At 46.5% G+C, this 13758-nt stretch overlaps 1 long non-coding RNA gene across 1 annotated transcript; it reads left to right on the top strand.

Annotated features, from left to right (window-relative positions):
• The first annotated feature begins 1450 nt into the window (after positions 1-1450).
• LOC135818917 (uncharacterized) lies at positions 1451-13518 on the top strand. Its single transcript, XR_010553821.1, has 3 exons — positions 1451-1620; positions 11823-11926; positions 13162-13518. It is a non-coding gene; the product is annotated as an uncharacterized LOC135818917 (long non-coding RNA).
• Positions 13519-13758: the final 240 nt, after the last annotated feature.

A 13758-nucleotide genomic window follows, 5' to 3' on the forward strand; every position in this document is an offset into this window, starting at 1 on the left:
CGTTTGCATTGTTGCGGTCGGCGATCATGTGCATCCGCGGTGCTCGATCGTCATATCACCGTCCTGTGAATGCATTGCGAGAGTTGGCAATCTCGGAGGGCCGGCTGTGAGGTTTTGGAGACGATGGTGGGCAGGACAGTGCCCTTGTATTTTCCTGGTTTTTGTTTTTTGTTTGTTTTTTTGTTTGTTTTTGTTTTTGGTGTTTTTGTTTTTTTTTGTTTTTTTTTGTTTTTTGTTTTTTGTTTTTTTGTTTCTCGTTTTTGCGTTTTTTCACACATACAATTGTTTTCATTTTTTGGTGTTGTGTTCTAATCATTCGCCATGCCACTGTCAATTGTGTTCTGTTTGCCCGTAAAAGAGGCCTTTTAGTTTACTTCATGATACATAGTGGGCTACGTAGAGTCTACCGATTATGACTGTTTGTTTTTTGTTTTGTTTTGTTTTTCTCTCAAGTCTACCGATTATGTAGTCGACATCATTGTAATAACTAACTAAGGGGTCGTCCGTAATTTTCGAAAAATTAAAAAATCCGTCCTCCTGCAAAATTGTCTCTGACCCACCCACCCACCCCCCATTTTTCCCATTAATTTTTTGATTTTTACCGATGCCGGCATACCCAGCTCGAAAAATAAGAACTCCTGACCCCATGTTTTCTGACTGCACCTGTGTCAAGTACTAGTAGCTAAGTACAGTGAGTATTAGGTCTACCGACGTCACGGCCATGCACCGTCCTACAACTACATGAAAAGTCATGTATATCATAGTAGTATTTATTATTATTATTATTATTAACTTTTATTTTACTAGGGTGTTTCCCACAGACCTATGGTCTTCTTACGGGAGCCCCTAGGAAGGTTATGCATGAGCGTAGATACTGGTGTTAGCGACAATCGATCCTACACTACGTCTACAGTACCGTACACAGTCAGCTATAATCAGTGCAACAAGTGTATGAAAGTCACTGGAGCAAAAAAAAAAAAAAAAAAAAAAAAGGTACGAAAAATCAAAAAATTAAATTCCGCCAGCACTCTTGACCACCCACCCCCTTTTTGCCTGAGGACGGATTTTTTAATTTTTCGAAAAATACGGACGACCCCTAACTTACTGTAGGAGTACGCGGTAGTCGTGTAGACTAGTACCGGTACGAGTGTAGAAGTACAGCAGTACGAGGGTCAGTGTAGGTCTACGTCGCGTTCATGCATTTCCCACAGTGCACGAATCGGTACGCGCACAACGTCGACCCGCGAACGATCGATCGACTCTTTTTGATCTTGCGCCATGCATGGCGCCAATGTTGCGCAACGCATAATACAAAATTCCCGATGACGATCTGACGTCAAGCAGTGACGACGAATATTTTCTAGATCATGTAGATCTACAGTCATACAGTGTAATCATTGTAGTAGATCTACCATCGCATCTCTCCTGATCCTGGCCTGCCTCGCACACTCAGTACTGACACAGTGACACTCACATTGTGGTTGTTTTTCTTTCCGTTTTAGTTCGAGTCCGGTGTTGTTGTTGAATTGTTTGCTGTAACGCCTTCTCGTTTGATTCACGGATCGTTCCTCGTCTCAACCTGTCTCCGCAAGCGGACAGCTAGCTCCGAAAGACTTTCAGGTAAGAACCCACCACGGTCTTTTCTCACTTGTACGTCCTTATCCTAGTCACTAGTGTCCCGCAGGAACTGGCGCCAAGTTTCTGTCCCACGTGTTCGGAGGAAAAAATAGTTTTCCTACGCGCGTTGGTCCGTCCTAGATCCTTCCGAATCCTGCTTCCCTTTCTCTCGGTGTCTGTATTTTCGTTTGATGACAAAGGCAGGGATACATGTAACTTGAATTCGTGTTTGATGCTTGGCTTCCTCCCCAGTTCTCTTGTGACACGTGTACTGCTCCTTTTCGCGGGAAACTGCATTTCCCGCCAGATCGATATCGCGATGCGGCCACGCTTTTTATGGTAGCCTTCCTCTCGGCCTCCAGGCCAGGGCACGATTTTTGATGGTGATATGGAGGACTCCCGGTCCATGCTCGAATCAAGCAAATAGGAGATCCACCGATAGGCATTAGCTTTCGGGGAAATCCTGAAAATTTAAAGGGGAAGTATACCCTAAAATCAAATTTTCACCAGTTGTAGTCTTCTGGGTGCTGAGTCGAATGGTCTTGGTCCGAGGAAGCTGCGACGCTCCCTTCCTGCTTGAATCCCAATCGAACTCGCGCACTTCCACCGAAACTGGGTGACTGCGCCCTACTAGATGGGGATTTGTATGCAAAATGTCACTAAAAGCGCCATTTCGTTCTTATAAAAGCACGGATGACCGCGATTGGCCCATATGTTGTAGTCTTTTGGACGCTGAGTCGACTGGTTTTGGTCCGAAAAGGCTGCGATGCAGCGTTCCTCCTTTATTCCCAATCGAACATGGTTGAACAAGCGGTCACGTGCTCCTGCGTACACCAGTCAGCTGGTCACCGTGCCTGCAGGGTACAACTTACTAGCCTGTTTGACCTTTTTTGGGTGCAGTCCTGTCACTCGAGTTGAACTCGAGTTGAACCTTGGTGTGAAAGTTGTCGCCTGCTGGCGCGGTGACCAGGTGATTTGGGCACCCAGGAGCACGTGACCGCTTGTTCAACCATGTTCGATTGGGAATAAAGGAGGAACGCTGCATCGCAGCCTTTTCGGACCAAAACCAGTCGACTCAGCGTCCAAAAGACTACAACATATGGGCCAATCGCGGTCATCCGTGCTTTTATAAGAACGAAATGGCGCTTTTAGTGACATTTTGCATACAAATCCCCATCTAGTAGGGCGCAGTCACCCAGTTTCGGTGGAAGTGCGCGAGTTCGATTGGGATTCAAGCAGGAAGGGAGCGTCTCAGCTTCCTCGGACCAAGACCATTCCACTCAGCACCCAGAAGACTACAACTGGTGAAAATTTGATTTTAGGGTATACTTAATGCATGTCATACGTGAAGCTCTTGCAACGGCGATTGGATTTTTGCTCCATCGCTCTCTTAGTTGTGGCCGTGAGCCTTGTATGTGTGAATGGCTACAACATGATTTGAACCAAGGAGAACGCGGAAGATAGCCACTAATGCTTGCCACTGTCGTCCTCCCCTCCCCCCCCCCCCCCACCCCCCCCTCCCCCACCCACCCCCCCCCCTCCCCTCCCCCACCCCCCCCCCTCCCCCAAAAAATCAGTAGCTCTACTACAGCGATGGCAGATGAAATCCGACTCCAAGTAAACAACAAGCCCCTGGCTAATGGCTATCCGATCCTATATTTACACAACAGTACTGTAATGTGAACCCTTGGCCTTGGCTGGGAAGTGACTGTGGCTCTGCCGGTTTCATTCAGGAGTTTGGATTTCACTTGCCTCGACCTGTACTTCTAGTGCTGTGTTTGTGGCAGGGTGCCGCGTAGTACTGTAGTGCTTCGCATAAAAGCCGGCCGTGCTTATTCCCGTAGAACCCAATGGCTGTGATATGCTCCCATTTAAGTCGGGCTTGTATTCAAACTACCGTATTTCCTCGATTAATGGACCATGCTCGAATAATAGACCATGTTCCCGTAGAACCCAATGGCTGTGACATGCTCCCATTTAAGTCGGGCTTGTATTCAAACTACCGTATTTCCTCGATTAATGGACCATGCTCGAATAATAGACCATGCTCAATTAGTAGACCCTCCTAGAGGCCTCACGGAAAAATAATAGACCATGCCCGAATAAGAGACCCGGTCTCTTATTTGAGTTCATCGCTTTGCGCATGCGCACTAAGAAAGCACGTGGTGGATCAAAAAAGGACGCGATTTTAGGTTGCGCAACTACAATTTTTGTAGTGGCTAGTGCTTTCTTTCATTATTTGAGCACGGTCCACTATATTTTCATCGGCACATCGCTGGAAATGGTGGATTTTTAACTAATATAGAACTTCTATATTTTTAAAGGGGAAGTATACCCTAAAATCAAATTTTCACCAGTTGTAGTCTTCGGGGTGCTGAGTCGAATGGTCTTGGTCCGAGGAAGCTGAGACGCTCCCTTCCTACTTGAATCCCAATCGAACTCGCGCACTTCCACCGAAACTGGGTGACTGCGCCCTACTAGATGGGGATTTGTATGCAAAATGTCACTAAAAGCGCCATTTCGTTCTTATAAAAGCACGGATGACCGCGATTGGCCCATATGTTGTAGTCTTTTGGACGCTGAGTCGACTGGTTTTGGTCCGAAAAGGCTGCGATGTAGCGTTCCTCCTTTATTCCCAATCGAACATGGTTGAACAAGCGGTCACGTGCTTCTGCGTACACCAGTCACCTGGTCACCGTGCCTGCAGGGTACAACTTACTAGCCTGTTTGACCTTTTTTGGGTGCACTCCTGTCACTCGAGTTGAACTCGAGTTGAACCTTGGTGTGAAATTTGTCGCCTGCTGGCGTGGTGACCAGGTGATTTGGGCACCCAGGAGCACGTGACCACTTGTTCAACCATGTTCGATTGGGAATAAAGGAGGAACGCTGCATCGCAGCCTTTTCGGACCAAAACCAATCGACTCAGCGTCCAAAAGACTACAGCATATGGGCCAATTGCGGTCATCCGTGCTTTTATAAGAACGAAATGGCGCTTTTAGTGACATTTTGCATACAAATCCCCATCTAGTAGGGCGCAGTCACCCAGTTTCGGTGGAAGTGCGCGAGTTCGATTGGGATTCAAGTAGGAAGGGAGCGTCGCAGCTTCCTCGGACCAAGACCATTCGACTCAGCACCCAGAAGACTACAACTGGTGAAAATTTGATTTTAGGGTATACTTCCCCTTTAACACGTCATAATATAGAACTTCTACAGTAAACTTTGCTTATAACGACATTCGGCGGGGCATCGAAAAAGTGTCCTTATTCGCGAAGTGTCGTTATACCCGAAGTCTCATTATATGTACCCCAGTGGGATGGGACTTTGCTCTGGGCATGGAAATTATGTCGTTATTCGCGAATTGTCGTTATATCCGCAGTCGTTATTAGCGAAGTTGACTGTATGTTATGACGTGTTAAAAATCCACCATTTCCAGCGATGTGCCGATGAAAATATACTGGACCGTGCTCAAATAATGGACCATGCCCAAATAAGAGACCGGGGGTCCAACACTCTTCAAAAAAAAAAAAAGACCGGGTCTAATAATCCCGTACTCCCGCGATCAGTGCCCCTGGGGCACTATTCAATAGAGGGCGCTATTTTTTCAATGCTGGTACATGTACATGTACGTCATCCAGCATAAAAATAAAGAAGGCAAAGAGGAACCGAGCCGAACGTGTACATGTGAACTATCACGACTGAAGAGAAACGGTAGCAAGAACTGTGTGCTGAAGACGTTCGCCACAATGTGAACTGATGCAGCTACGTAATCTTGTCGTGGTTCATGGATTTGTGTTATTAGTTTGCTTTCATGTATGTGCCTTGACATCTTCGAATTGCGTAATTATTCCCGTAGCTATGCAGAAGACGTTACTTCAGTAACGTCTGGCGCTAGCCAGGGTCCACACAGCTTTAATTTGGTATTTGTTTGTTTGTGTGTTTGTTTGTTTGTTTGTTTGTGTCACGCCTGGCACTATCCCGTATCTGTCCCGTATCTGTCCCGGATCTGTCCCGTATCTGTGACTACAAAGGCTCTACAGGATTGTACATAACAGCTGTCCACTATATTTGCGGGCTCCTGTATCTGTCCCGTACCGTACCAATATTCGTCGTATTATGTATACGACTCCCTGATGTAGAGGGAGACGAGGAGTAAAATTAAATTAGAATAGACGCCGAATAGGTGATAGGATGCGTCAGCATAAACATACATGTACTTCGGAAGAGAGATCCCGTCGTCTCCAAAATAAGCGTGAACGAGCGATTCAGCGCCGGTCACAGGAAACGTCGGAAGAGAGATCCCGTCGACTCCAGAACCCCCGTGATCGGCAGAGTCCGCCGGTCCCAGGCAACGTCAGGACAGACATCCCGTTGTGTCCAGAACGCCCGTGATCGGCAGAGTCAAGCCGGTCCCAGGAAACGTCAGGACAGACATCCTGTCGAGTCCAGAACGCCCGTGATCGGCAGAGTCAGCGCCGGTCCCAGTGAACGTCAGGACAGACATCCCGTCGACGCGCAGAAAAACTAAATCTGCAGCCTCTTTTGCCGTCGGACAGGATACGTATTATAGGAGACTGTAAAGTTATGTGATGTCCAAATTTCCAAGTGAGCAGCAGGTCACTCGCGTTGATTTTTTGACGTGCGAGCCAAATAACGCGAGCTGAACTTTCGCGTCGCAGTCATCCGGTCGACGCGCAGAAAAACTAAATCTGCAGACTCTTTTGCCGTCGGACAGGATACGTATTTTAGGAGACTGCTAAGATATGTAATGTGCTCCACAGGCAACCATGCATTCGGCGTCGTCATTGGCTCAACAGGTCAATGTACATGTATTACTACAAAAAGGCCAGAAAATCCGATTACTGTATTAAAATCAACTAATTTTCGCTGGCGATTTAATTTCGCTGATTTCGCCGCTTGGTACCAACCGGCCAAAGTAAATCGCAGGCCAAAGTTTGTCATATAGGCAAATGATGCATGATTGAGCAATGGATGCATGTGAGAGCAAAAATACCTATCGATTTCAAATTTGACGTGAAATTGCGCGTCACGTCGGAAATAACGTGCATCTTAACCTCTCTAATAGAGAGGTTTCTATTTCTCATCGGCCAAAATTTGTTGATTTACAGTATAAGGAGATAAAACGAAAAGAAGGAGCAAACCAAAAGTAGATGATTATTAGCATAGCCAGCAATCGCATGTCACCACGTACTTTGAAAATCAACATAATTTTTCGAATCTACCTTTTTTTCCGGATCACTTTTCAACGAGGACGAAGCAAAGTCGGCCGAACGAAGCCTAGAGGAAGAAAATCACCCTCTCCACTTCACCATCACGATACTGACATAGATACGAGATGAAACAACTAAAAAATCCACAAGAAAACTGTACAGCCATCATCGCGCTGACTTTGGTCTGACTTTGGTCTGAGAATTTCTATCACGATCAAAAATGTACGAGGAGCACTCAAAAATAAGCCACAGACGTACCTTTATCGCTCTCTACTCCTTTTTCAAGGCACAAAAGTCGAGTCTCCACTTTCAAACCAGGAACCAGACATACCAGTGGTCCTTTTCAGCTGCTCCAGGAGCGCAGGAAAGGTTCACCAAGGGGCGCAGAGCAGCATCCATTCCAGAAAAAGAGCTAAAATACGAGTGAGACTGCATGACTGAGTACATGAGTACATGTATGAGTACATGCAGAAAATAGTCAATTTCAGCGTTTCTGCTCCAAACAGCAACTAGCTTCGACTACAGTCAGTTTCAAAAAGATTAGCAATCCTGGCGATCGCCCGGGGAGTTTGCCGTCTTACCGTATGCGCGCTCGAGAGCTGGCTGGAAAAACTCACTGTGAACTCGAAGAAATAATCCGCGCGAAAGCATGACAAAATTAATGATAACTCACTCACATCGGTACATGTACATGTACATGCACGTCTGGTTGACAACAAACGAGTTTTTCCTCGTATCGACATGGAGTCAGAGAGGACATGTCGAAAGTGTGGTAAATGTTGACGAGCGGGATGGGTCCCAATTCGTTTCGTGCCCAATTTCTTTGAGCTGCGATGCAATTTACTCTCACGATGTGACGAAAACGACATCGACACAGACTCATTCCCAAAGCCATGACTAGGCAAAGCTATCCGTGTGACTTCGACGACATTTTGAGAAAAGCAGACAAGTCGTTTGGCGCAGCCACCTTCTCAGTTTGGCTTGTACTTTTTGTACCAGAGTGAACACCAAAACTATGAAAAAAAAGTTTGACTTGAAGATAGTTTGGGATTTGAACTCACAACTTCATGGTCAGCAGACAGCATTCATAACCACAAGGCCAAAAAGGAAAGGATAAATCGTGGGTTTTGATAAAAAATCGATACTGACATCCAGGGCAAATTGTAAATCATGGGAAAAGGCCGGAAACCTGGCCGAAATTTTAACTCCCTAACGGCTGGTCCAATTGTTCCGAAACCTTCACAGAACAATTTGCCGTGTCCTAACAAGCCATTCTATGTACTTTGTTGTCCAAATTTCCCTTATCTTCATACTTTTTAAGACCAAAACCTGATTGCTAATCTTTTTGAAATGGACTATAGAAACAAAGATTACAGCAAAGGATCAAACAACAACCATTTTCTGCAGTTTTTTTGCAGATGGCTTCCTTGTGCTTGGCCCAGCACGCCAAAAATCACACCTCGGAGAAGTACAAAAATTACAACTCTCAGATGTCCTCGATTGCTGGCCATGGAGAAATAACAATCCGCAATAAATTCTGCAAATACTTTTGCCTCAGTTCTTATAATATGTACGATGAGCTAGGCAAAAAAGCATAAAAGCATAGCGTAGGGCCCTGAGCTTCCAAGCTCTCTCGTTCTCAGAATGTATTGTTGTATTTTAATATAGCGTTTGTAGTTGAGACATATTGTTGCGTCGATACAATTCAGTTCTCCTTATTAGTATCGCGCTAGTTGTATGAATTACAAAGTAGCAGTCAAGATCTATTCTCTAGTCGGTTGTAATAGACATTCGTTCCACAGGAATTGCCATAATTATCCTTGTGCAGATTCTCACCTGATTTCGTTCGCTCCGCGTTCCATAGTTTTTTCTATTCTACGCCCCGCAGTTTCTGACAGGGTTTGTCATCACCCGTTGGGGTGTTGCCACTCACTGGCAGATTGATAGACATATTTCACCAGCACAGATTCTCTGCACAGGAAGTATTTCAAGTCCTTTGTTCTCTTTTCTTTACAATTCACACTTGAATTTTCGTTTCTCTTGTTTTCTTGCTTCTGCACTGGCGCAGCGTTTTCATATCTTGATTTCCGCAAACGCGTCGTCGCGTACCGCGATTCCGGACGCGACGCCGTATTTGCCGCATGCATTCGTCACGGGTTTCTGTTTTTGGGCACTGCACTGCATTGCACATTGCAATATTGCACTCTGCACGCGTACGAACACGTACGCTCTTTTACTTTTGCTGTCGATCAAGTTTTCGACGGAGCTCGTTGTGAGCTTGAACAGATTTTTGAGAGAAGAATGGCGACGTTCGTTGAGTTTCGAGGCTTCCTTGTTTCGTGCTAGCCAACCGATCTTTAGTCCGTTACGGGACGATAAACCTCCGTAACAAACTGTGAATCTGTGATGTTGATCTTGAAACCACCACTGCAATGATATGGACAAGAATATTAGTGAAAGAACACCAAACGTGCACGTGCGCTTCGTTACAAGCCCGAGGGAGGGGGGGGGGGAGGGCTATTCAAGAGAGGGCTTCATTTTTTTCACTGGCTCTTGAAGACTGGGACACTATTCGAGATAGGACTCTAATCACGCGAGTACGGTTCGCCAACGCTAAAAGCAGGCTTATGTGCCAGTAGTGGATCTTGAAAATCAGGCTTTTATTCCCGTAGCTATGCAGAAGACGTTACTTCAGTAACGTCTGACCCTAGCCAGGGTCCACACAGCTATAATTTGGTGTTTGTTTGTGTCACGCCTGCCGCTATCCCGTATCTGTCCCGTACCGTACCAGCAAAGACAGCTATCGGGCCACAATATTTTTGTTTGTTTGTGCCATCGGCATGCCTGGCGCTATCCCATACCTGTCCCGTACCATCAAGAGAATGAGTATATATGCGAAGTGTTTCGGGTAGGGGTGAAACGATTAGTTCGAATATTCGAGTATTCGTTCGAAAATTTCAAACGAGCGAGTATTCGAAATTTTGCACTCGATCGTTTTTTTTTGTTTTTTTTGTATTGGCATTCTATTTTTCAAAAACTTTCGTTGCACCGCTCGTCCACTGGTACATGGTATGCATGCGTTATGCATGCCTTTGAGTCAGTATTTTATGACTTGGACGATGGGATCACCACGGCAAGTAACGTTAGTTATGAATGTACTGATGAAAACTCGTTACTTTTAATACACTTTGTACAAGACGTTGGCGACTTTTGTTCTATGTTCACAGATAATTTCTTCCCAATAGGTCGAGAACTCACAAATCTAGAGCTTTTGAATTTTTGATAAAATACTCGAAATAATCGGATACTCGATCGAATATTATGAACAAGTGATCGATTGGTCAAAATAGATACTCGTTTCACCCCTAGTATCGGGGGAATGCATTCAGGCCGATAGTGCTTAACATTTTGTGTGGGTTTGTGTGCGAGGCCGCGATCCCACTAGCAGGCTGGCTGGGCCGCCTGTCGACCAGCCCGGGAATCGCATGTAGGCCGATAGCATAATAATTATAACGTACATAGATGTATAACAGGGAGTCGTATTATGTAAATGACTTCCTGCTGTATAGGGAAATTTTCTGGAAAGAAATACGAAGTAGGGAGACGAGGAAATGCAATTAGAATGGACGCTAGCTGTCGAATAGGTGACAGGATGCGTCAGCAAAAACATACTTTGGAAGAGAGATCCCGTCGTCTCCAAAATAATCCTGAACGGGCGAGTCAGCGCCGGTCACAGGAAACGTCGGAAGAGAGATCCCGTCGACTCCGGAACGTCCGTGATCGGCAGAGTCAGCGCCGGTCACAGGAAACGGCAGGACAGACATCCCGTCGACTCCAGAACGCCCGTGATCGGCAGAGTCAGCGCCGGTCACTAGGGGTGTGCGGATAATGCTCGAAAGGGTGGCAGATTCTGCTCGAAATGCAGTGAAATTGGCAGAACCATACAAACCTTATGCCGGGCAATTCCTCGAATTCTGCTCCATTTCTTTATCCACATACCAAACATGCATGAAACTTACCAGAAAAAGTACCGAATTCTGCCCATTTTTCTGCCGGCATTATCCGCATATGCCTACCGGTCACAGGAAATGTCAGGACAGACATCCCGTCGACTCCAGAACGCCCGTGATCGGCAGAAACGAGACAGGTACGGGATAGCGCCAGGCATGCCCTTGGCACAAACAAACAAAAATATTGTGTCCAGCTGTCTTTCATGGTACAGTACGGTACGGGACAAATACGGGATAGCGCCAGGCGTGACAAAAAAATAAATAAAAAATAAACACAAAATTTAATCCCGTAGCTATGCAACAGACGTTGCTTCAGTATCATTTGGCGCTAGCCAGGGTCCACACAGCTTTGACACGTTACATGCATGATGAGCAAGCAGAAAAGCATAGCGTAGGGCCCTGAGCTTCCAAGCTCTCTCGTTCCAAACGGGTTTCTATAATTATGAGATAGGCATATAAACAAGATCCCTCAGTGTTCTTGTTGGGTCAAGCAGCAGCCCCCCCCCCCATGACCCACCGCCACCCTTCGTCTCTACCTCGATTGCCCCTTCAAAAGCATCGCCAGTCGTAATCGAATATGCATTGGCGGCAGGTTGTACGCTTACACTCTCTAAGCACATGGAAATTAATAATTTTATTCCTTCCTAGACTCAGGGGCTGAAATTTTGGATCACGCATCATCCAGAACATGATCCTTGGCGAAACCAATGTACATGAAGCTACTTTGAGGGTTGAAAGTTCGAAGCGGTAAAAAAATCGCCAATCCTCATTTAGCATCTGCCCCCCCCCCCCCCCCCCCCGTCCTTGATTCCGTACTTGATATTTTTGCTATAGTATGAGTGCTTATCTGCTTCCGGTGACTCCATGTTCTATGTTGCACGTGCGTGCACGTGTGTGTGCATGTGCGTGCGTGTGTGTGCGCGTGCATGCATTCCTTCCGCCGATGCGTCATTATCTGAACACACAGGTCGAGCCACACACAAGAATGGAAAACTGGGACTACATCTGGCTTGCGCTGCTCTCGCTGGCCTTTTTCGTTCTCCTGGGGGCACTAACCCTGGCATACAACAGGTAAAGTTCAGAACATGCCATTTTTTCTTCAGACTTTTCCTGATTGCATCTTTTCTTCAAAGAAATGAATACATGGGACTTTCATGTGATTAATTGCCAGGAGCATGATAGGCGCAAGCTCCAGTGTGGGGGTCCAGCCCTTTCCTATGATATTATTGCAGGAGTCGCTACCACTATTTAGGATCATGCCCCAGTTCACCTTGGGCCACGACCACCCCGCTTCAAACCTCATTCACAAACTGCGAGAGACGGGATTATGCCCATGATATCTCAGTGCTGATAGCGTAGCGAAAAGGCACATGGAGACGCTCTGTGTGTGCTTTCCTGTCACGAGGTTGGATTCGGCCAGTGCATGGCCGTTGGAGAGTTCAATATTTGGATATTTCCCCAAATGATTTTTAGTGGATAACTTTATTCAAGACTATCACTTGTTGGCGCTTGGGGACATGCTGTAGCAGACTATGGCGGCGGTCTACCCCCAATTTCAGGACGTAACCCCGCTGCTACTGGCCCTTGAAAATGGCCTTCACAATGGCATGTTACCCTGGCACGAGGGTAACATGGATGCAGCTTATGGGATTGCTGTCTTTGACCACTTTGTGGTGGGTCTGATCTACTCACCTCCCACCGTTTAGGCGCTGCATCTGCGCGTTGATCCCAGAGGGTGGTGGCGTTCCCACGGCAGATGCGGAAAACTCGGGTTCCAGCCAAGTCTCACGCGAACCGTGAAATTTATTTATTTATAATGGCCGCCATTGGACAGGCTGAATCGATCGATTCGTTCAAGGGACTCAGCAAGTCGCCAATCGAAATTTGGTTGGCTAATTAAACATCACTGGGTAACTAGGATCGGTGTGCAAACATAGTTGGTTTGGCTGCGCTGCGTTGTTGTGAGCAGCAGTGAACCCTCGTTCTTGTACCTTGTTTGAAGGTGTTTCAGTTCGTATTTTTATCGATTTTTTTGATTTTGCTCAAAATCTAGAGAAAGGAGCCAACGTTGAGCGAAATCGGAAATTTAGCCATGTCCGTTGATATTTGCTCGTTGCAGACATTGACTGGCACTTGAAGAAGCGCTGCTCAGTAATGCAAACAGCTCATGATGTAGTCACTATTGCGATTTTAAACCCGACTCCGGATGCGTGTGTGTGTGTTGTGTGTGTTGTGTGTGTTGTGTGTGTGCGCGTGTGTGTGTGTATGTGTACGTGTGTATGCACACACGCATGCATTGGCTGCAGGTATGTACAGTTGACGGTGGAAACACTGACGCCTCCGCAGCTGCCACAGGCAGCCGCAAGAAGAAGAGATCCAGTGGAGGAGTACATGGCACGCATGCCACCTCCTACGTACAGGACAGCCATAGCTGCTCCACCTCCCTATAGTGATATGTTCACGTCCGTATGAGATTGAGTACTGCTATTTTATTATTATGTTACCTTGGCATTTTCAAACAGCCTGTTCAAACAGCCTGTCGGACCTATTGCTTTCATATTCTGCCAGTGTTTCATTAGTTGGTGCGCATGGAAAAACCTGTGCGATGATCTTTCTGGTTGATTATTTTGTCAATGATAGCTTTCGAAGTCATCTCTGATCTTACATGCACATTATTACAGAACTGTCAGTGTTCGTCTCATGTGTGGGTGTGTACGGGGTGGGAAGTTGGGTTGGGGGGGGGGGGGGGTCGTGTGTGTGTGTGTGTGTGTGTGTGTGTGTGTGTGTGTGTGTGTGCGCGCGCCATCGCTGTGGACCCTGCCCGAAGCGCCCTACAGTGACTGATCGCCAGCACTTTGAACATCATTGCCGAGTCTGTAATCAACGCCAGTTTCGGAGGTGAC

Source organism: Sycon ciliatum, chromosome 6 (assembly GCF_964019385.1).
Source record: "Sycon ciliatum chromosome 6, ocSycCili1.1, whole genome shotgun sequence".
Classification (NCBI taxonomy): domain Eukaryota; kingdom Metazoa; phylum Porifera; class Calcarea; order Leucosolenida; family Sycettidae; genus Sycon; species Sycon ciliatum.